The 24,274-nt window shown below is 45.7% G+C and overlaps 1 long non-coding RNA gene across 1 annotated transcript in view; it reads left to right on the forward strand.

Annotated features, from left to right (window-relative positions):
* Positions 1-464: 464 nt before the first annotated feature.
* LOC142097882 (uncharacterized) overlaps positions 465-24,274 on the forward strand; it is a 29,033-nt gene continuing 5,223 nt past the window's right edge. The window contains exons 1-2 of the long non-coding RNA XR_012678271.1: positions 465-534; positions 8,806-8,863. This is a non-coding gene — a long non-coding RNA (uncharacterized LOC142097882). The remainder of the gene's footprint in view (positions 535-8,805; positions 8,864-24,274) is intronic.

Consider the following 24,274-nt stretch of genomic DNA (forward strand, 5'->3'; position numbering starts at 1 on the left):
AGAGAGAGAGAGAGAGAGAGAGAGAGAGAGAGAGAGAGAGAGAGAGAGAGAGAGAGAGAGGTTAACATTTTCATTGGTATTTTACATGAATTAATTTCTAAACATGTGTTTTATTATTTTTAAATATTTTACCCAAATATTTCACCCTGTCATTGTGCAAAAAAAATAAATGAGTGCATCTGTTTGTGTTTCTACCTAAAGTGCAAATAAATTTCAATCTGAAAACAAACATTGAAGGAAACAGGCTTAGTGGCTTTTTCAGTCACAAAGAGAGGGTGAGAGACAGAGGAAGAGGAGGAGGAGGGAGTTGGGTAACGGGGGAGTGAAGAAGTATAGGAGAGAGACATTTATCCTGGCATGTTAATGAATATGTTTTGCTTACACTGTCACACCCATTTTTGACCTCTGTCCCTCCATCCATTCCACAAACCAGAAAATATATTTTCAGTCTGCTGCCAAACAAGGCTGACTTCTGTTACCATGGTTGTAGGTGCGGGATCAGATCAACTTATCTTTTTTGTAAATGGCAGAAAGGTAAGTGTATCATGGTACTTAATCATGTCTGCTACACATTGTTAGTTTACATTCAGGAGGGGGGGGCATAATAGAGTGCAAGACTAACATTTCATAAATGTATTATGTATTTAAAATCCTTTAAGGATAGTTGTTTATACTGTTAGAACAGAAAACACTGATTCATCAATAGGATCTTTTCATTGCTCATAAAATCTAAACGGAATGCAAAAATAGCAAATAGTTGATTTATAGTTAAGTTCGTTTTTTGGATTTTACTAATTTACTTATAATGTACAACACACAAGGATACTTTTTTTTTTACTTTTTAAAAAAAATGTTGCTTCATATTTTAGTTCATTATCTAAGACATTTTCTGCTATTTATACTTTAGTCATTATAGAATTTACCTCTTCCTGGAACAATTAATAATTGCTCATTTGTTTCCAATATATTTTAGATTTTATTTTATCTTAATGACATAACCATGTTGCTATTACAGATTGAGTAGCATTGTTGTTGGTATTGAACTAGTGTGATTATTTGTAATTTGTTTTAATTAAATATTCAGTTTTACATCAGTGATTAGCTAAATTGGTGTATAAGTAACAAATATTAAGCATGGTCACATTTTATTTTATTTTACTGGCGTTTTATGTCTTATTATTGAATACATAAAGAATAAGAAAGATATACTCTACAGAGTTTCTCAACTCTGGTCCTCAATCAACCCCTTACAGCTGTGTTTTCCAAACTGTCGTGCCGCTGCTCCCAGAGGTGCCGCGGTAAGGGTCAGGGATAAACAAGGCAGGGAACTACTTGTTAATTATTTTGCCTTAGGGGTGCCTTGAAAAACTTTTAGAGACCCCCAGGGTGCCTCGAACTGAGAAAGTTCGGGATCCACTGCCTTACAGGTAACGTTTTCAGGATTTCCCTCTCTGGTAGCAAGTGGCATAACAGTGGCACAGTGGTTAGCATTGCTGTCTCACACTTCTGGGACCATGGGATCCATTCAGACTAGGACACCATGCATGTGTAGTTTGTATGTTCTCCACGTGTTTTTGTGAATTTCTTCCAGGTATTATGTTTTACTCCCACAGTGAAAAAAACGTGATGTTACGTTAACTTGTTGCTGGCAAAATGGACTCTAATAAGTGTGTGTGTGATAGAGAATTTAGGCTATAAGCTCCACTGTGACAGGGACTGATGTGATTTATTAAATATTCTATGTAAAGTGTTGCACAATATGATAATAACTGCTGCACTGATCAATTTCAACTACACTTAATAAATGGATTTAAAGAACAATTGATCCATTTTGGAAATGCACTATTAATCATTAACACATTTATTTATAAAATATCCCATACCATGACAAGGATCAAGATTATTGACATGTGTAAATTTATCTACCTCACTCCAAGTATTTCTGCATTTGTATCACCCATTTTAGGCACCAGTATTGTTTTAGGGTTGATGACCAGATGACCAGAAACAGTTGGCTTACTGACTTCATAGACCATTTCTTCACCAGAGGATATAGTTTGCTTTGCTTGTTTCTTTTGACGAAGCTTTTACTTGACACAGCTAATCTATCTAATGTTGCATGTGATTTTAGTTAGGGATTTATTTGCTCTTTTTCAGCAAATACATAGTTCAAACACAAAATGATGGTAAAGCATAAATCGCTATAAATGAGTAGACCTGACCAGACAGAGGCAGATAAGAACATTAAATATGAATTTAAAGAACATTAAATATCGCATAGGCACAAAAGTACACTTGGTTTATGCAAGATTTTGTTTCGCATAAAAATATATGCAGACAGTTTTAGGCTCTGAAACCTTTAGGACCTGAAACATTTTGCATTTTTATTTGCTGATGGTACACACAAATACATTTTGATGGACTTTGTAATTGGAATTGAGCCTTACATTCTTCTTTTGGCACTAATAATGTTGTCATTATTCCTTTTTTTTACTTCACATATAACCTATAAATTGGTATATGTATATTATTATTGAAGTGTTGCTTTTGTCATGCTTACCACAAACATGGGCGCTTTGGCTAGTAGTCCTAAGGTGGTAGCCGAGTTTCTTAATGTGAATACTATTAAGTGATACCAATATGCTGTGTACACTGTAGGGCGGAACGCTTTTAAAATAGTATATAGTGCATATCAACTTTATACACTTCCATAAGTTATTTTATATAATACTTGTATAGGATTATGTCGCAACACTTTTTATTTATAAAGCTGTTCTTATTGAAATTAGAGGGTTTTGATGAGAGGATGTTACACAAAGGAGATTTAGCTGTTAAACTTGTTTTGAATGGGAGCATCTGTAGGATGTGCTGGAAAAATAGGTCTGATCCATGGAGGCCACACCTCACAATTTACAGGACTTATAGGATCTGCTGCTAATGTTTTGGAGCCAGATACCATAGGACACCTTCAGACAGGGCCTGATTAAGGGTTCTGGCCGCCCTAGGCTAATACGGCCGCAGCGCCCCCCCCCCCCCCTCCTCCGAATATATAGGTGTATAGAAACACACCTGAATATGAATGTTCAGGTGTATTCTCCAGCATTCAAATTTAGACAGATTGTGCCATTGTCTCTTACCTGTTCTTGCTCTTCTCTCTTGCAACTTTGTTATCCTCTCGCTGGCTTCTGGAAAGTTGGCGTCCTGTTTTGAAAATGCAAAAATGTATTATAATGCAAACCCTGAATGATTAGGCCCTTTAGTTAAAACAAAACACTCCATTATGGCCAGCTAAAAGTATCCCATTGGACAGGCATATATAAGCAATATCTGAATATTTGTTGTCAATCAAATACAAACCTCTACCAGCCCCATCTCACTAATATTTAGTATTCTAGTGATTGCTGAGACCACCCATGTGACCACCACACAATCATGAGATTCTGCCCCCCAAAGCTGCTGTATTTTTTAAATACCCCCTGCAGCCATTTTCCTTAACCACAACCCCCCCACAGCCATTTTCCTTAACCCCTGCTGCAGCCATTTTCTTTACCTCCCACCCTGCATCCATCCCCCTTGCAGCTATTTTCCTTACCTCCACTCTGCTAGCTAGCTATCCCCCCCGTCACATCAAAACTCCCCCAGTCACATATATCAGCCCCCCTCCTCTGCCCTCCTTCATACATATCAACCTCTCTCCCTCCCTATAGATTTTCATGGCAGCCCCCCCCTCCCACCCTATAGATTTGTATGACAGTCCCCCTCTCCCTCCCTATACATATGCATGACAGTCCCCCCCTCTCCCTCCCTATAGATATGCAGGGTAGCCCCCCCCCCCCCTCTCTATAGATATGCAGTGTAGTTCCCCCCCCTCCCTATAGATATGCAGGGTAGTTCCCCCCCCTCCCTATAGATATGCAGGGTAGTTCCCCCCCCCTTCCTATAGATATGCAGGGCAGTTACCCCTCCCTATAGATATGCAGGGCAGTTCTCCCCCTCCCTATAGATATGCAGGGCAGTTCCCCCCCTCCTTATAGATATGCAGGGCAGTTCCCCCCCCCCTATAGATATGCAGGGAAGTTCCCCCCCTCCTTATAGATATGCAGGGCAGTTCCCCCCCCTCCCTATAGATATGCAGGGCAGTTCCCCCCCCCTCCCTATAGATATGCAGGGCAGTTCCCCCCCCCTCCCTATAGATATGCAGGGCAGCCCCCCCCTCCCTATAGATATGCAGGGCAGTTCCCCCCCCTCCCTATAGATATGCAGGGCAGTTCCCCCCCCCTATAGATATGCAGGGCAGTTCCCCCCCCTCCCTATAGATATGCAGGGCAGTTCCCCCCCCCCTCCCTATAGATATGCAGGGCAGTTCCCCCCCTCCCTATAGATATGCAGGGCAGTCCCCCCCCCTCCCCTATAGATATGCAGGGCAGTTCCCCCCCCTATAGATATGCAGGGCAGTTCCCCCCCCTCCCTATAGATATGCAGGGCAGTTCCCTCCCCATCCCTATAGATATGCAGGGCAGTTCCCCCCCCCTCCCTATAGATATGCAGGGCAGTCCCCCCCCCTCCCTATAGATATGCAGGGCAGTTCCCCCCTTCAATTACCTGTAGTTGTGCCAGCGTCGCTCCTCTCCTCAGATCAGCAGATAGGAAGTGAAGACGTCCTGCTTCCTGTCTGCTGCACAGCAACAGGCAGCCTGGCGATTGGCTGTGTGTTGCTAACCACTGACCACCATTGCTTTTGATTGTCGAGCCCTCCACCCCCCGCGGCGACCCCCCCCCCTCCCCCCCCCCTCCCGAAAAAAAAATGAATAAAGAAAAAAAAAATGTAAAAAAAAAATTTTTTTTTTTTTTTTTTTTTTTAAAAAAAATACCCACAGGGCAGCGCCCCCCGGGACCCAGCGCCCCAGGCTGCAGCCTGGTCAGCCTAGTGGTTGATCAGGCCCTGCCTTCAGAGGTCTTGTGGAATCCATGCCTCAACAGGTCAGAGCTTTTTTGTTGGCATGAGGGGTACCTACACAATATTAGGCAGGTGTTTTTAATGTTGTGACTAATCCGTGTGTATAGGTGATGTTTAAATGAAGGAAAATAATAATCTGAATAATTATGGGTAATTGGCTTTTTGGTTCCTATGGTATGTTTATAAAATCTATTTATATTTTGAATAATTTATAAAATAGATTAGATTAAATCTCAGATATTTAATTTGGGAGTGGTTAAAGAAACAGCAAACATATTAGCTAACAGATATCCCTTTAAATGGACTAATGATAACATTCCATATTAAGGAATACAACTAACAATTCTGGTTTCTAATCTACAAATTTCAAACATCAATGGAATTAACTCAATGGATGTAGTAATTGAAAAAATTCCTTGATAATTACAATTTCTGCAATAAAAGTGATATATTCAAGCAACACGTTTAATTGAATTGCAACATATTATTACAAAATTTACTTTGAGTTCCGGATATTAAAGGCAACTATGACCAGAAGTATGAAACAAAGGGGCACTGGAGTTTTGGACATTGCAAAGTAGCACAAACAGCTCATCTAGGGCAGATTTAGCATTGGTGGAACTTATAGTTATTTGATATCCCATTGATATCCCAATTTATGGAATACAATACATGATCTCCACGTTCTCCACATCTTCATATATTTGTACAGCTACCTGATCATCCTGTATGAAATCTGTCAACAAGCACATATCTCCCAACTGCCCAGATTTAGGTGGTGCAGTCCTGGACTGAGGGGTCTGCCCTGGCTGCCTACAGCGTTTACCTGATGGTTGGAATGTGGGGATTTATGTCCTGATCACTGCTGCTCTGCACAGAGGCACTGCTGTGTGCAGCAATGCATGGGAGGTTTTAGAGGAGAGCGATATATGTTGTAGCGTAGCTCTTCAGAAGTGCAGAATAACTGCTTTGCGTGCAACGATCATGTAAATATGTGGTATAGAAATGTATGTGTTACATATGTTTTAGCTCAGCTTTACCTAAAGATAGATAGATCTGTTGTGCTGGATTTCATACAGGATCTGCTACTGCCTAGGGTGTGACAGGTTAGAAAAAGCAATGTACACTTTGATCTGTCTTTCAAGGTCAGCTGATGTAGCCAAAGGTAGCGGGTCACTTACAGGGCCGGATTAAGACACTGTAGGCCCCTGGGCTAGGGGTACTGTGAGGCCCCCATTTGTCAAGCGACTTATGCCTAATCCGATATTATTAGGGTCTCCCCAGTAATCCATTTACACATATTAAACTATATATTTTTTCTCTTATCTTTTAGCCTTTTTGTTATTCATGATCTACCCTACCCCAGTCATGATAAGCTCCCAACAGTGCCAGCCATCCTGCTGCAATGCTCTCCCACCCCTCCCCCCCAGTCATGATAAGCTCCCAACAGTTCCAGCCACGCCTACAATGATCTCCCCCAGTGCCACTGTGCCAGCCCAGCCCTCCTGCAATTTTCTCCCCCAACAGTGCGCACTGTGCCAGCCAGCCCCCAACCCCCACTGCAAATATCTCCCCCAAAACTGCACACTGTGCCAGCCCCCAATCCCCCCTGCAAATATCTCCCCCAAAAGTGCACACTGTGCCAGCCAGCCCCCAAACCCCCTGCAAATATCTCCCCCAAAAGTGCACACTGTGCCAGCCCCCAATCCCCCCTGCAAATATCTCCCCCAAAAGTCCACACTGTGCCAGCCCAGCCCCCAACCCCCCCATGCAATTATCTCCCCCAACAATGCACACTGTGCCAGCCAGCCCCAAACAGCCCCCTGCAATTATGTCCCCCAAAAGAGCACACTGTGCCAGCCAGCCCCCCAACCTCCCCCTGTAATTATCTCCCCCACAATGCACACTATGCGTGCCAGCCAGCCCCCAACGCCCCCTGTAATTATCTCCCCCACAATGCGTGCCAGCCAGTCTCCAGCACCCCCCCCCCCTTGTAATTCTCTCCTCCCAAAATAGAATGTACAGACAGACAGCCCCCAAGACCGAGCGCTTACCTCGGTCTTCAACGCTGTTCTCCCCAGCTCACTCCCTGCTGCCTGCCTGTAGTGTCTGTTCCGCGGTGCTCATTAATCTCCTTAGTAAGGAGATCTCGTGAGAGTGAGACTGTCTCACTCTCACGAGATCTCCTTACTAAGGAGATTAATGAGCACCGCGGACGGACCATTGCCTGGCTGCAGCCTGTCATTTCAGGTGAGTGACGTCACCTGCTTTTTCAGTAGGAGTCATCCGTCACGGTACAGGCTGTAGCGCGGCCGGCGGCTCGCTACAGCTGAACATTTAAAAAACAAAAAAATTAATTTTAAGAAAGGGCCCCACGGATGCCCCTGGGCTGTAGCCCAGTTAGACCTCGGATTAATCCGGCCCTGGTCACTTACAAACAGCTCTGGATTAGAAGTATGCAGAGACCAATATAGAGAGAAAAATAATGTATCTCACAAACATTAAAGGCTAGATTTACTAAACTGCAGGTTTGGAAAAGTGGAGATTTTGCCTATAGCAACCAATCAGATTCTAGCTTTATTTAGTGCATTCTACAAAATGACAGCTAGAATCTGATTGGTTGCTATAGGCAACATCTCCACTTTTTCAAACCCACAGTTTAGTAAATGTACCCCTAAGTCACAACAACCACATTTTTGGTGTATTACAGTAAAGTGTAAAGAGACTACAGCTGTTATGATGTCTATTATATTCTCAGCCACTTTTCTTCAAAAAGAAGCCCTCATGTATGACTTTGGGACATTGTATATCATATGTAGTATATCAGTCTTAACCTCATTAAATGTGGACCTGCTTGAACTCTGTTCCTGTCAAACGATTTCCAAGCCTGCTTGCAAACATACATTGTCAAAAGTCATACCAAGTTGAAACTATGGAAGACCCAAAATTAGACAGGGATAGGATACTGCAGTGCTTCACAACCCTGGTCCCACTTACACTGAGATCTTAAAGTTTCAAATTTGCAGTAGCAATCAAGCTGTAAGGCGCCACCTCCGCACACTGACATTAGATGCGAGAGGCGTCCGCCTGTGAAGTCCCGATCACTGCTAGGCAAGGGAACGCTTTCCCCCATTTCCGGCCGTGGTGCACGCATGCGCAGTTACTCTCGCATCCCATTGCTAGTCAACAGGACGCCAAGCTTCCAGGCATCGGTCAGCATCTCTGACTGCCGGCAAACTACCCACCTATCAGGGCTTACCAAGGGGGATTTGTTGGAGGCTCTGGCACCACTAGGGTGCCAGAGTATTGGTGTCACCCAGCTCCAGCACCTTGTTTGTATTCGGTTCCTGCTCCGTGTTTGACCCAGCTTCCCTCTTACCTTCTGTTTGGATTTCGCCTTGTACCTTGCAGTTAGTTCTGGTTTCTTGATTCCTGACCTGCCTCTGACTATCCTTTGGATCTCACTTTTGTACCTTGCTGCCTGTTGGGTTCTGACCCGGATTGATTGACTACGCTCTGTACACTCTGTTACTACACTGGTAGCTGTCTTGGAGAACCGCAACATGTGCACCCTCTTGCAGTGAAGCCCAAACTCCCTTGCGGTGAACACCAGGGGTGCGTTAGATTCGGTGCCTCCTTGCTCAGCTGCGCTAATATCAGCTAGTAACCTCCTCTCAGATCATGACACAAGCAGAAATAAGCCTTTATATGTCTAGTGTAATATTGGTTTCCCCACATGACTTAGCTGTGTGAACTGATGTTATATTACTGCCATTCACTTTATAATTTAATTTATTTTTTTATTTGTGTAATAGACTCATTTCACTTCTTCTAATTGCACACTACAGATCATAGAGCAGAATGCAGAGCCAGAGGAGATGCTGCTACCTTACTTGCGAAGAAAATGTATCCTTGTGCTGTCATCTGTAATATTAATAAGAAATATTGCTAGTATAGTAGAGAGATGCCACTCTTTGCATTGTAGTTGTAGATCTTTTCCTATAACATAAGATGACACATATCCTTTGCATGTCACATATGATCTATGTACATAAGGCATGCTGTAATTTACAAATATTTTTTATTTCATATATGATGAACCAGGGACATAATTAAAATTTTGAGTATCCATAGTAAAATATTAAAGAGGCACCCAATATTACTCAGAGCCTTCCCCTCCCCTCGCTTATCTTACTGAGCTGCAGGATGGCCGTCTCCTCTTCCATTGGCTGCTCGGAATGGAAGGTAACGTCAGAGATCCTATCCACTTTGAGCAGAATCAATCCCTTACAAAGTCTAAGGTCACACAGCTCATTAAACTCTATGCTGACCATGGACACCGCAGAGAGGATCAGGGTCTGAAGTAGCACAGGCGGCAGCTACACAGGACCTGGTAGCTGATGTCCCGGTATATGCCAGGCTGAGAAGCAGATGGTACCCCTCATATCCCAGTACTTATGCCACTGGGGTGATCTGTATGTATATCAGGTATTCTGCAATTTAGCAACTCCTCTGCCTTTCATGAATGATGTATATGTATCAAGTACCCATAACAAAATAAAAGCAGCTGAGTGTAAACAGTTGTTCTGTTATCAGCCCCTTCAGATGGAGGTCTGCTGTACATTGAAAATATGCAGTTCCAATAAGTTTATGAAACATTTGAAAAACATGCATTTGCTGTATTTTTGTTAATGTTAGTGGGTGTAATCCCTCGTTTTTCATGTCTCAGAAAATGTGTTTGTATTGCCAATAGTTGACTTAATATAAGTAATAGGTCAGTAAAACTCATCCACCTTTCAGGGCGCAAGTGTATCATCTATTTACATTAAATATTTGTTTGTGTTATTATTTGCAAGAATAAGGAACTATTGAGTTTATATGCTCATCAACCATTGTCCTAGCTGATGGTTACATATTTTAAAGCTCTGGGGCCTGATTCATTAAGGATCTTAACTTGAGAAACTTCTTATTTCAGTCTCCTGGACAAAACCATGTTGCAATGCAAGGGGTGCAAATTAGTTTTCTGTTTTGCACATAAGTTAAATGCTGACTGTTTTTTCATGTAGCACACAAATATCAACTTTAAATTTCAGTGTACAAATAAGCTATCATTAGTATTTGTGTATTTTTTCTTTCGCCCTTTTCAATTGCCCAAGTTCTCTCTTTTACATTGGAGAAAAACAGGCTTTTCACATGCAAACTACCAACCCCTGCAACAAACAGCCTGGGCTCATTTTCATTTAAAAATGGAGTCCACAGCTAGACAGCCTAGGTTGGTTTCCACTACAGATCAGTGCAGGGCTGAAGCCACTATGGTGGGAAGCTAAAATAAAACATTGTGTCCTTCTCCCTGAGACTACCATCTCTGCACTGAAAAGAGTTGGGGTTCTTCCAGACCCTCCCACAAACATTTCACAGACAAATGCAAAGTAAAGTGAATATTTTGCTGGACAGTTTTGAAAATTTTGCTTATGTCTACTTTTAGGACTAGATGACTGACCTGGAGCTAAACTCCTTGTAAATATATGTAATGCCAACTAGACAAACCCCTCTCATCATAACTCAGATGTATGGGATAGACCCTGAAAATCTCAGTCTAGCATATAACCTTTAATTAGTCCTTCAACAATATAATGGGCCTGTTGAATTATATGGTGTGTGGGAATCATATGCCCAGGGCGACCGAGGGGGGGGGGGGCGGGTACTAATTACCTGGGCCCGGACCTGCCAGGGGGCCCTCACTGCGGACTTTTTTATTTTCTTTTTTATTATTTTGTTGCCGAGGGTGGGGGGGTGGCTCCGCCCCCTTCATTGGTGGGGGGAGCAGACTACTTAAAAAAGTCGGTCGGTGAGGAGCGGCGCAGAAAAGACCAAGACAAGAAGAGAGAAGAAAGAAGCGGATATAAAGGTTAGTAAAGGAACAGAGGAAAACAGAAAGGGACAGAGTGATGGAAGGAGGAAGGGGGGGACAGAAAAAAAAGGCACCGAGTGATTGAAGGAGAGGAGGAGAGAGGGGTGGGTAGAAAAAAAGACTCTGAGTGATTGAAGGAGAGGCGGGGGGAAGGGGGACTGAAAAAAAAGCCACTGCGTGATTGAAGGTGAGGAGGGGGTGGACAGAAAAAAAAAGGCACCGAGTGTTGGAAGGAGAGGGGGGGGAGCAGCATGGCACAGTGTGATGATGGGGAGGGGGCGGCAGCATGACACAGTGTGATGATGGGGAGGGGGCGGCAGCATGACACAGTGTGATGATGGGGAGGGAGCGGCAGCATGACACAGTGTGATGATGGGGAGGGGGCGGCAGCATGGCCCAGTGTGATGATGGGGGGGGCGGCAGCATGGCCCAGTGTGATGATGGGGAGGGGGGGCAGCATTGCCCAGTGTGATGATGGGGAGGGGGGGCAGCATGGCACAGTGTGATGATGGGGAGGGGGGCAGCATGACACAGTGCGATGAAGGGGGCAGCATGGAATAGAGTGATGAAGGGGGGCCAGGTGAAGGGGGGCCAGGTGAAGGGGGGAAAAGCATAAAGGGTGCAGTGTGATTATAATGGGGCACATCGTGGTTGTGACGAAGGGGCACAGTAATTTGTGTGTAATGGCACAGGGGGCTTGTGGTAGTGTGTGTGATGGCACAGGGGGCTTGTGGCAATGTAGTGTGTGTGAGGTAGGTGGTGTCTCATTAATGGGTGCTATTATGTTTGTGGGGTGATGGTGGGGCAAATTAATAGTGGGGACTATTAATTTAAGATGGGGTGGTTTGGGAGCTATTAAATGTGGGGGTGAGTTTGGGGAGAATGAGGTCTCTTTATTAAATACAACTATGAATTATTTAATGGCCATGATGGTTGCGGGAAATAGGTATATTTATGATCTGTAAATACTATTAAGTTATTGTTGGGGCTGTTTGCAGGGAGGGAAATAGGTTTATTTATTAAATGGGAATATTACTTTAATGTTGGGGCTAGAGGAAGGCCTAATTATTACTCGTGAGTGCTATTGACTTAACGCCGGGGCTGGTTATAATTTTCTAAATGTAGCCATTTTTTTCCAAATAGGGCCCCCAACAGTCCAGGATCCAGAGACGCTGCAACTAAAGAAACATGCAACCACAGATGGTGAAAGTGAGAAGAACGGGTAGGAGAGAGCAGGAGAGTGTGTGAAATGTTGTGATTCTAGTGGGCCAATTCCAATTTTTGGTGACTGTTCAATGGTGTACACAACAATGCATTTTTTCTTCTGTAGGAGGGTGTCCTAGTGCTTCTCACGTAGTAGCCTCGCCCAATGATGCATAGCCACACCCCCAATTGTATGAACACACCCACTAGCACCTAGCAGTACGGCGGAGCAAAATTCTTTTACATTCTCAACTATAAGGGAGGCCCCATGAAGTTGTTGTACCGGGGCCCTGAATTCCTCTTGGCAACCGTGCATATGCCCCATATTACTAACCTTTTCAAGTGTTAGAGAAGTGACACTTGCCAGCTTAGACATCTCTAGCATGGTCTTGATGTAATTTAATTTGCCACAAAAAAGGTTAACCATTTAAGTGCAGAATGCCTCTTTTCTACTACATCATCATCATTATTCACCAGGATAGATAACTTTGGTTTAGCTAAAAAGTGAACAAGGTATGGCCAATGGGAATGGAGTGTGAAATAAGTCACTCTTGACAATGAAGTAGAGGTTGTTGAGAGTTTATTAGACTCAGACCACTAGTTGGAGGCACTAGCAATTCCCACTAGTTGTTTAAAAAATAATATATAATGTATAGTTACACACGTGGGGGTTTTATTAAACCATGGCCACATTACTGTTAAATATGATTTTTTTGTTAAGGCCTCATGAAGCCTTTGTTCAGCCATTTTTGTAACTCACATATATATTTTAGTTGCTTAAAAGAGGTTATTCATTTTCTGCTGAAATTCAGTTTTGCAAGATGTATGCCCATGGCCTTGAGGTGTAGCTAACAAGACATGGATAAAAGAGGTTAAGCTGACATAGAGAATTCCTGTGAGAATGTAGCAAGGTTTGTGTAAAGGAATCATGCACAACAAGTGGTTTAATTATTAGCTTGTTGTTTGTAGGGAGCTGCGTCCATGATCTTGGATATGGCAGTCAGGAGATAAACCTCCAGCCTCCCTTGGGATAAGGATATAAGGATAGTTGACATTTACAGGGGGGAAGGGGGAGCAATAAATCCCCAAAACTATTGTATGCTTATGACGTAGGATTTATATGTATTCAGAGTACTATAAAAACTTGTAACTTTGTAATAATAAACAGAGAATATTTCATGCATACGGAACCTTGGTCTGTACCTATTCTCTCCAGCTGTTATTGAAGCGCTTCCAGATATACTTGACACCACTAGGCAAACTCTGAACAGATTTTCAATCCGACATTAGTAATTATGTTCTCTTATCTAAGCACAATACATAAAGACAAGAGTTTTCCAAAGAGGATGACAGATAAAGCAGGGGGTGGAATATTTAATTTAATTATATAATACTCCTGACTTCTTACTACCAGACAGGGCCGGTCTGGCCATCTGACACTTCTGGCAAATGGGAAAGGATGCCACACAGAAAAACAGGGGGTGGGGGGGGGAGAAAGGATGCCACACAGAAAAACGGGGGGGGGGGGGGGAGTGAGAGAAATGATGCACACAGAAAAACGAGGGGGCGGGGAGAAGAGAAAGGATGACACACGGGGGGGAAAGAGAAAGGATGCCACACAGAAAAATGGGGGGGGCGGTAAGAGAGAGGATGCCACACGGGGGGGAGAATGGATGCCACATGGGGGGGGGTCACACGGGGGGGAGGGGAGGCTGTATAGTCCATAATTATTCCTATTGAATATATATATCTATCTATATATATATATATATATATATATATATATATATATTGTATATATACAAATATAATTTAGTGGTGTTAATATGTTCACTCTGTGGCATAATATGATTTGGGGGCACTGTTGTGGCATAATATGATTTTTGGGCACTACTGTATAGCATAATATGATTTGGGGGCACTATTGTATGACATGATATGATTTGGGGGCACTATTGTGGCATAAAATTAACTGGGGCACTACTGTATGGTATAATATGATTTAGGGGCACTACTGTATGGTATAATATGATTTGGGGGTACTATTGTATGAACTGGGGCACTATTGTGGCATAATATGATTTGGGGGCACAACTGTATGGCATAAAATGATTTGTGGGCTCTATGGTGGCTTAATGTCAATTGGGGGCATAAACTCAGGCATGAGGGAAGGGGGAGAGTGTTAATATAATGTGGGAGGTAGGCTATTAATTTAATGCTGGAGTTTAGGTGAGGGATATAATTATTTAATTTGTGCCATTTTATTTGTGGGGTGATGTCATTCACTTTATTTTAATATTGGGGCCTAGCAATTTAAGAAGGGGTGATTGGACCTTTAATTTAATGCTGGGGTGGTTTGGGGGCTATTAATTGAAAGTGGGTCTATTTGGGGGAAAAATAACGTCTATTAATTAAATGTGAATATGATTTATTTAATGGCTGTGATGGTTGCGGGAAATAAGTATATTTCTTAAATATAAATGCTATTTAATTTATTGCTGGGGTTGTTTGGAGGCAGGGAAATAGGTTTATTTATTAAATGTGAATACTAGTATTTTAATGTTGAGGCTGGAGGGAGGCCTAATTTTAAAACATGGGTTGTATTGATTAAACACCAGGGCTGATTGGAGTTTTTTAAATTACATGTACCCATTTTTTTTCCAAATAGGGCCTCCAACATTCCAGGATCCAGACAAGCAGCAACTAATCTAAAGACACCAGCAGCCACAAGTGGTGCAAGTGACAAGAACAGGTAGGAGAAAGCAGGTCAGTCTGCCAACTGTCCTGAATATTGGTGACTGTCTCATTTAGTGAGATTTGGTCTGACTACAAGGACAGTTGGGAGGTAAGTCCCACTTCACACTGTACTGCTTGTGAAGGAAGAGCTGCATGCAACTAACAGTATTTCACACAGTATTGCCTGTGTATTTGTTGAACATTTGTCTAAAATGATAACCATGTTACATAATAGGGGCCCCCTGTCTTAAATACCCCGGGCCCCCGAGTGTTAATCCAGCTCTGGTTAGCAGGAGAGAGCAGATAGCTGCTCCCAGTCCCTGTATAGGACACAGCCTGCAGAGCAAGTCGAGGAGTGCTAAATCTCACAAGATTTGGTTATCTCGTGAGACTAAGAGCTTCCCTGCTCACTCTACAGGAAGTTCCCACCCTGATGGATGTCAGCAGCACTAGAAGCATAGATAAGTACAGTGGGCTGGGGGTGTCATAATGTGCCTGGGGAGATGGCGTGATAAATGTAATGTTTTGTTATAACTTATGTATCAATGTTCCATGTTGGCCACACCCACAACACAATGTGGTCACGCCCTTTTTGGCACCAATGCTGCGAGGTGGCACACAGTTTCTTTCCTGCTGAAACCAAAGTGGGCCTGCTTTTAAAGTGGGACTTTAAATGCCAGGGGTGATTTTTAGTCCCAGTCCGGCCCTGCTACCAGGACACATGCACTTTTTAGATATTAGTATTGCTGTAATATGCAGTAATTACCCAAAGGGAGCCTAGAAAGTTACTTTCTAAATGGTTGTTAAGTTAAAACCTATTCGCTTCTAGGAAGATTTTCCACTTTATACTTGGATCATTATTTAGTGCCAACATGTTGATAAGTAATATATAAGTATATTAAGAGTTCTGGAATTGTCCATAATAGAATAAGGACAATTCAACCCAACTGCTGAATGGGTGGATCTATCATACACACGTAGCTAACTTGGACATAGGTTCTAGGGCCGGTGCAAAAATTCTCAGCACCCTAGGCAAATGATCAACCTACCACCCCTCTCTCCACACATTATACCCCAGCTACACCTTCCTCACATATTACATTAATACCACCGCTACCCCTTACCCACACATTACATCAATACCACCTCCCCCCACACGTTACATGCAGGGGCTGGCTGGCAAATTTTAGTGTGAGGGACAAGCACACAACAGTGGTCCATCATAAGAAACCCCCAAATCCTCATAAATAACCTCTCATCATAATTAACCCCCTCATTATAACCCTTAACCCCCTCATCCTGTCATTAATCTCAAAATCATTAAATCTCTAATCATCATCATAACTTCTCCATCAACATTAGCCTCTCCATAATTAATTAACCCCCAACATTACAAATGAACCCTGTTATAATTATTAACTCCCACATCATCCTCATAATTATTGAACCCCTCCTTATAATCATGAAATCCTTTAACCTCATCATAACAACTCCTTCAACATCATTAACCCTTTTATAAACTACATACTGCTGATTCCTTCAGCATTACAGTATACCTTAACAATGTTAATCTTATCACTATACATTGTTAACTACAAATAAAGACACCAACAACTTTGTAGTGGCAAATAATGTAAACCGAACAGTGTATGGCCCACAGGCACTAACCACTGGTCCCAGGCACCACAGTCCTTTACGATCGGCCGGTGCTAAATCTGGCGTCATCGTGACCACTCCCTTCTGGACTCCCCAAGACGTACGCGCACAGTGCAGGTCGAGGGGTCCTCGCACAGAGGTACCAAGAGCCAGGGTGCTTCGAAAGGAGCAGTGACGTGCGGCCAATCAGCGATAGCACCGTATAAATTAGTCGCTGATTGTAAAAGCTCTCCTGCCTGCCAACCTTTCCCATTTCTTTCTTCCACTAAGCCCTAACTTAATGCAAACAGGGAGGGTGGGCGGGAAATCCCGATGACAAGAGGAAGTTGATCTGCCTAGTCAGTGGTATATATCAAAAGTCTCCTCCTACTTTCCCCATAACATCCGGGAACCAAACACCTCCCACATTTAACCCTGTAATGTCTGTGCCTGCTTCGTGACAAGCAGCTGTGTTTATCTGCATTCAGCTTAAGGGCTTCATTTTTAATAATCATTAACTGCCTCATCCACATACTTATCCCTAAAATCATTAAAAAAAATTAACCCCCTTAATCATTACCTCCATCAGCCCCATCAAAAGTATCCCATTAAGATCATTAGCCCCTCAACCTCATAATTAACTCCCAATCATTATGCCTAACCCAGTGGTTCCCAAACTTTCTCAGCTCGAGGCACCCTTAGGGTCACCATAATTTTTCCAAGGCACCCCTAAGCAAAAATAATTACCGGGTAGTCCCGTTTTTAAGTAGTTGGGTCAAAATGACGTAAGATGTATTTAGACCCCTTCACCATCACATTGTGCCCCTTTATCATATCACTCTGTGTCCCCCTCTTCGCCATCTCACACCCTGTGTCCCCCTCTCACACCCTGTGTCCCCCTCTTCGCCATCTCACTCTGACCCCCCTTCAGCGTCTCTCTCAGTCCCCCTCCTTCAGCGTCTCTCTCTCTATCCCCCTCCTTTAGTGTCTCTCTGCCCTCCTCATTCAGCGTCTCTCTGTCCTCCTCCTTCAGCGTCTCTCTGTCCTCCTCCTTCAGCGTCTCTCTGTCCCCCTCCTTCAGCGTCTCTCTGTCCCCCTCCTTCAGCGTCACTCTCTGCCCTCCTCCTTCAGTGTCTCTCTGCCCTCCTCCTTCAGTGTCTCTCTGCCCTCCTCCTTCAGTGTTTCTCTCTATCCCCCTCCTTCAGCGTCTCTGTCCGCCACCTTCAGCGTCTCTCTCAGCCCTCCTCCTTCAGTGTCTCTCTGTCCCCCTCCAGCGTCTCTCTCTGCCCTCCTCCTTCAGTGTCTCTCTCTATCCCCATCCTTCAGCATCTCTCTCTGCCCTCCTCCTTCAGTGTCTCTCTGTCCCCCTCCTTCAGCGTCTCTCTGTCCTCCTCCTTCAGCGTCTCTCTGTCCTCCTCCTTCAGTGTCTCTCTGCCCTCCTCCTTCAGTGTCTCTCTCTGTCCCTCTCCTTCAGCGTCTCTGTCCCCCTCCTTCAGCCTGTCGCTCTGTGCCCCTTTCAGCCTCTCGCTCTGTGCCCCCTTCAGCCTCTGTGTCCCCCTTCAGCGTCTCTCTGTCCCCTTCAGCGTCTCTCTGTCCCCCTTCAGTGTCTCTCTGTCCCCTTCAGTGTCTCTCTGTCCCCTTCAGCGTCTATCTGTCCCCTTCAGCGTCTATCTGTCCCCTTCAGCCTCTATCTGTCCCCCTTCAGCGTCTATATATCCCCCTTCAGCGTCTCTCTGTCCCCCTTCAGCGTCTCTCTGTCCCCTTTAGCGTCTATCTGTCCCCTTCAGCCTCTCTCTGTCCCCTTCAGCCTCTATCTGTCCCCTTCAGCCTCTATCTGTCCCCCTCAGCGTCTCTCTGTCCCCTTCAGCCTCTCTCTGTCCCCTTCAGCCTCTCTCTGTCCCCTTCAGCGTCTCTCTGTCCCCCTTCAGCATCACTCTGTCCCCCTTCAGCCTCTATCTGTCCCCCTCAGCCTCTCTCTGTCCCCTTCAGCCTCTCTCTGTCCCCTTCAGCCTCTATCTGTCCCCCTCAGCGTCTCTCTGTCCCCTTCAGTGTCTCTCTGCCCTTCTCCTTCAGTGTCTCTCTGCCCTCCTCCTTCAGTGTCTCTCGCTATCCCCCTCCTTCAGCGTCTCTGTCCGCCACCTTCAGCGTCTCTCTCTGCCCTCCTCCTTCAGTGTCTCTCTGTCCCCCTCCTTCAGCGTCTCTGTCCGCCACCTTCAGCGTCTCTCTCTGCCCTCCTCCTTCAGTGTCTCTCTCTCTATCCCCCTCCTTCAGCGTCTCTCTCTGCCCTCCTCCTTCAGTGTCTCTCTGCCCTCCTCCTTCAGTGTCTCTCTCTGTCCCCCTCCTTCAGTGTCTCTCTCTGTCCCCCTCCTTCAGCGTCTCTATCCCCCTCCTTCAGCCTTTCACTCTGTGCCCCTTTCAGCCTCTCGCTCTGTGCCCCCTTCAGCCTCTGTGTCCCCCTTCAGCGTCTCTCTGTCCCCTTCAGCGTCTATCTGTTCCCTTCAGCCTCTCTCTGTCCCCTTCAGCCTCTATCTGTCCCCTTCAGCCTCTATCTGTCCCCCTCAGCGTCTCTCTGTCCCCCTCAGCGTCTATCTGTCCCCTTCAGCCTCTCTCTGTCCCCCTCAGCATCTCTCTGTCCCCCTCAGCGTCTCTCTGTCCCCCTCAGCGTCTCTCTGTCCCCCTCAGCGTCTCTCTGTCCCCTTCAGCCTCTCTCTGTCCCCTTCAGCCTCTCTCTGTCCCCTTCAGCGTCTATCTGTCCCCTTCAGCCTCTATCTGTCCCCTTCAGCCTCTATCTGTCCCCCTCAGCGTCTCTCTGTCCCCTTCAGTGTCTCTCTGCCCTCCTCCTTCAGTGTCTCTCTGTCCTCCTCCTTCAGTGTCTCTCTCTATCCCCCTCCTTCAGCGTCTCTGTCCGCCACCTTCAGCGTCTCTCTCTGCCCTCCTCCTTCAGTGTCTCTCTGTCCCCCTCCTTCAGTGTCTCTCTCTGTCCCCCTCCTTCAGTGTCTCTCTCTGTCCCCCTCCTTCAGCGTCTCTGTCCCCCTCCTTCAGCCTGTCGCTCTGTCCCCCTCCTTCAGCCTGTCGCTCTCTGTCCCCTTCAGCATCTCTCTGTCCCCTTCAGCATCTCTGTGTCCCCTTCAGCGTCTCTCTGTCCCCTTCAGCGTCTCTCTGTCCCCCTTCAGCGTCTCTCTGTCCCCCTTCAGCGTCTCTCTGTCCCCCTTCAGCGTCTCTCTGTCCCCTTCAGCGTTTATCTGTCCCCTTCAGCCTCTATCTGTCCCCTTCAGCCTCTCTCTGTCCCCTTCAGCCTCTCTCTGTCCCCTTCAGCCTCTCTCTGTCCCTTTCAGCGTCTATCTGTCCCCTTCAGCCTCTATCTGTCCCCCTCAGCGTCTCTCTGTCCCCTTCAGTGTCTCTCTGCAGTCCTACTTCAGTGTCTCTCTGCCCTCCTCCTTCAGTGTCTCTCTCTATCCCCCTCCTTCGGCGTCTTTGTCCGCCACCTTTAGCGTCTCTCTCTGCCCCCCTCCTTCAGTGTCTCTCTCTGTCCCCCTCCTTCAGCGTCTATGTCCCCCTCCTTCAGCCTGTCGCTCTGTCCCCCTCCTTCAGCCTGTCGCTCTGTGCCCCCTTCAGCCTCTGTGTCCCCCTTCAGCGTCTCTCTGTCCCCTTCAGCGTCTCTCTGTCCCCTTCAGTGTCTCTCTGTCCCCCTTCAGCGTCTCTCTGTCCCCCTTCAGCATCTCTCTGTCCCCTTCAGCGTCTCTCTGTCCCCCTTCAGCGTCTCTCTGTCCCCTTCAGCGTCTCTCTGCCCCCCTTCAGCGTCTCTCTGTCCCCCTTCAGCGTCTCTCTGTCCCCTTCAGCCTCTATCTGTCCCCCTTCAGTGTCTCTCTGTCCCCCTTCAGCGTCTCTCTGCCCTCCTCCTTCAGTGTCTCTCTGTCCCCCTCCTTCAGCGTCTCTGTCCGCCACCTTCAGCGTCTCTCTCTGCCCTCCTCCTTCAGTGTCTCTCTCTCTGCCCTCCTTCAGCGTCTCTCTCTGCCCTCCTCCTTCAATGTCTCTCTGTCCTCCTCCTTCAGTGTCTCTCTCTATCCCCCTCCTTCAGCGTCTCTGTCCGCCACCTTCAGCGTCTCTCTCTGCCCTCCTCCTTCAGTGTCTCTCTGTCCCCCTCCTTCAGTGTCTCTCTCTGCCCCCCTCCTTCAGTGTCTCTCTCTGTCCCCCTCCTTCAGCGTCTATGTCCCCCTCCTTCAGCCTGTCGCTCTGTCCCCCTCCTTCAGCCTGTTGCTCTGTGCCCCCTTCAGCCTCTGTGTCCCCCTTCAGCGTCTCTCTGTCCCCTTCAGCGTCTCTCTGTCCCCTTCAGTGTCTCTCTGTCCCCCTTCAGCGTCTCTCTGTCCCCCTTCAGCATCTCTCTGTCCCCTTCAGCGTCTCTCTGTCCCCCTTCAGCGTCTCTCTGTCCCCTTCAGCGTCTCTCTGTCCCCCTTCAGCGTCTCTCTGTCCCCTTCAGCCTCTATCTGTCCCCTTCAGCCTCTATCTGTCCCCCTTCAGCGTCTCTCTGTCCCCCTTCAGCGTCTCTCTGTCCCCCTTCAGCGTCTCTCTGTCCCCCTTCAGCGTCTCTCTGTCCCCTTCAGCCTCTCTCTGTCCCCTTCAGCCTCTATCTGTCCCCTTCAGCCTCTGTGTCCCCCTTCAGCGTCTCTCTGTCCCCTTCAGCGTCTCTCTGTCCCCTTCAGCGTCTCTCTGTCCCCTTCAGCGTCTCTCTGTCCCCTTCAGCCTCTCTCTGTCCCCTTCAGCGTCTCTCTGCCCCCTTCAGCGTCTCTCAGTGCCCCCTTCAGCGTGTCTCTCAGTGCCCCCCTTCACTTACCTTCATCTCTGACGTCTTCTCTGCTGCTGCTCACTGAGGCTGCCGGACATGATGAGGTCACGCCCCCGGCAGTCAGTGAGGAGGAGGATCCGGCGCTGGATGAAGGGTAAGTTGTTTTTTTTTTGTTTGTTTTTTCTATTTTCTTTTTTTTTACTAGGCGATCGCGGCACCCCTGTGACAGCACCGCGGCACCCCAGGGAGCCGCGTCGCACAGTTTGGGAACCGCCGGCCTAACCCCTTCAACACCAACTTCCCACCAAGTATATTAAATCCTCCTGCCATCCCCACTAAGCTGTTGGTGATCCGTCTTTAGTCAGAGGGGAACTGTTCACATATCAGTTCCCCTCTGTGTACTTTTGGTCCCACAGCATGCCTTGCAGCCTGGAGGTTCCACACCTGCCTTTTAGTTTGAGCAGCCAGCCGGAGGGGGGGGGATCTCTTTTGTGCCCAATGCACTCTGCGGACTGCTTAACCCAGAGTATATTCTGCTTTGTGGGCGGTAGCAGACCTCATAACTACTTGGCACCAGCCCTCAGTGGTGCCCCCATAAGCCCTGCGCCATAAGCAGCTAGCTAAAGCTGGCAATGGTAGCGCTGGGCCTTATATATCCAGCCACTTAGCACTTGAGTCAAGCATCTGGATGTGTGTTTCTAAGCTCTGGGCTCTAATTAAACTCTTCTGTAATGAAACACATTTTAGAGCAAACATACACACTACATTAGGTTAATCTGAACAAAGCACTACCACCTAATAAAAGATTTTACTAACATATCCGACACAAAGCTCGATAGTGGCTTGTGATTGGTCATCCTGCTCATCCCACCCCCTGCCTGCTGAGGCTGTAATAGGATCAGAGGAACTCAGGAGAAATAGCTGCATGCAGCAGCCCCCGGGGTTCTGGCTAGGGGAGGATACTTTTTTTTTTTCAAAACAAAAAAACCCCCTCAAACTAACAAGAAAACATAACACAAAATGACTACAGCTAGCACATAAGCCCTTCAAAATCCCAACAAACGAAAACAAAGAAATAACTTGGTGTCAGGTATAGACCACAAATAAAGCCAGACGTGTACTATGACTTATAAAAACAGGCATAGATGTTTTCACAAAGTAAATAACATACATTTAAATATTAAATGTATTAAATATCAAAATGCCAGCATGGGGAACACAAAACATGTAACAATAGGTTATCTAATCAAAGACTACCAAATCCCCTGAATAGGCTCTGTACCGTGAACGGTACCAGTGGAACCAAATCTTAAGATAATTATTCTTTGCATTCCTACAGGTATACAGTCATGGCCAAAAGTTTTGAGAACGATACAAGTATTGGTTTTCACAAAGTTTGCTGCTTCAGTGTTTTTAGAGCTTTTTGCCAGATGTTGCTATGATATGAAATGCTTGTAATTTTACTTCAGTATAAGTGTAAAAGACTTTTATTGACATTTAAATTAAGTTTATGCAAAGAGCCAATATTTGCAGATGACCCTTCTTTTTGAAGACCTCTGCAATTTGCCCTGGCATGCTGTCAATCAACTTCTGGGCCACATACTGACTGATGGCCACCCATTCTTTTCTAATCAATGCTTGGAGTTTGTCAGAATTTGTGGGTTTTTGTTTATCCACCCCCCTCTTGAGGAATGACCACAAGTTCTCAATGGGATTAAGGTCTGGTGAGTTTCCTGGCCATGGACCAAAAAATTTAGATGTTTTGATCCCTGAGCCATTTAGTTATCACTTTTGTCTTACGGCAAGGTGCTTCATAATGCTGGAAAAGAGATTGTTCATCACTATACTGTTCTTGAATGGTTGGGAGAAGTTGCTCTTGGAGGATGTTTTGGTACCATTCTTTATTCATGGCTGTGTTCTTAGGTAAAATTGTGATTGAGCCTACTCCCTTGGCGGAGAAGCAACCCCACACATGAATGGTCCAAGGATGCTTTACTGTTGGCATTACACAGGACTGGTGGTAGCGCTCACCTTTCCTTCTCCGGACAAGTGTTTTTCTAGATGCCCCAAACAATCTGAAAGGGAAAATGACTTTACTCCAGTCCTCAGCAGTCCAATCCCTGTATCTTTTGCAGAATATCAGTCTGCCCCTGATGATTTTCCTGGAGAGAAGTGGCTTCTTTACTGGCCTTCTTGTCACCAGGCCATCCTCCAAAAGCGTTTGCCTCACTGTGTGATCAGATGCACTCACACCTGCCTGATGCCATTCCTGAGCAAGTTCTGCGCTGGTGGTGCCCCGATCCCATAGCTGAATCAACTTTAGGAGACGGTCCTAGCGCTTGCTGGACATTCTTGGGCGCCCTGAAGCCTTCTTCACAACTATTGAACCTCTTTACTTGAAGTTCTTGATGATTCGATAAATGGTTGATTTAGGTGCAATCTTACTAGCAGCAATATCCTTGCCTGTGAAGCCCTTTTCATGCAAAGCAATTATGACTACATGTGTTTCCTTGCACATAACCATGGTTAACAGAGGAAGAACAATGATTTCACAACCCTCCTTTTAAAGCTTCAAGTCTGTTACTGGAGTATTTGCAAATTGCCACCATAAAAATTGAGGCAGCAGAGTTTGTGAAAAACAATATTTGTGTCATTGTCAAAACTTTTGCCCATGGTACATATGTCTCCTATGTTGCAATGTGTCGTTTATACTTATGGAAGTCAGGCGGGACAGGAGCAAACCAAACTCGAGCAATTATAACCTTGGCCAAAATCATTCAGTTAAGCATATATTTATAGGTAAACTTATCGATATTATCTGTCAAATAACCTAATTGGAGAATGATAGACCCTATGTATGAATCTGTTGATAGCAAAAGCAGATCGTAGCGTTTCTAAGGCTTTTAAGCATGTGGGTCCAATCCTCATCAGATAGGAGCCCCAAATCAGTCTCCCACTTGGACTGAAGTGTGCACAATCCATCTACGGCTAGTGAAAAATTGAGGGTAGAGTACAGAATAGAGATGGTTTAACAACTACTCATTGTGTA

The sequence above is a fragment of the Mixophyes fleayi genome, chromosome 7, assembly GCF_038048845.1.
Source record: "Mixophyes fleayi isolate aMixFle1 chromosome 7, aMixFle1.hap1, whole genome shotgun sequence".
Classification (NCBI taxonomy): Eukaryota; Metazoa; Chordata; class Amphibia; order Anura; family Limnodynastidae; genus Mixophyes; species Mixophyes fleayi.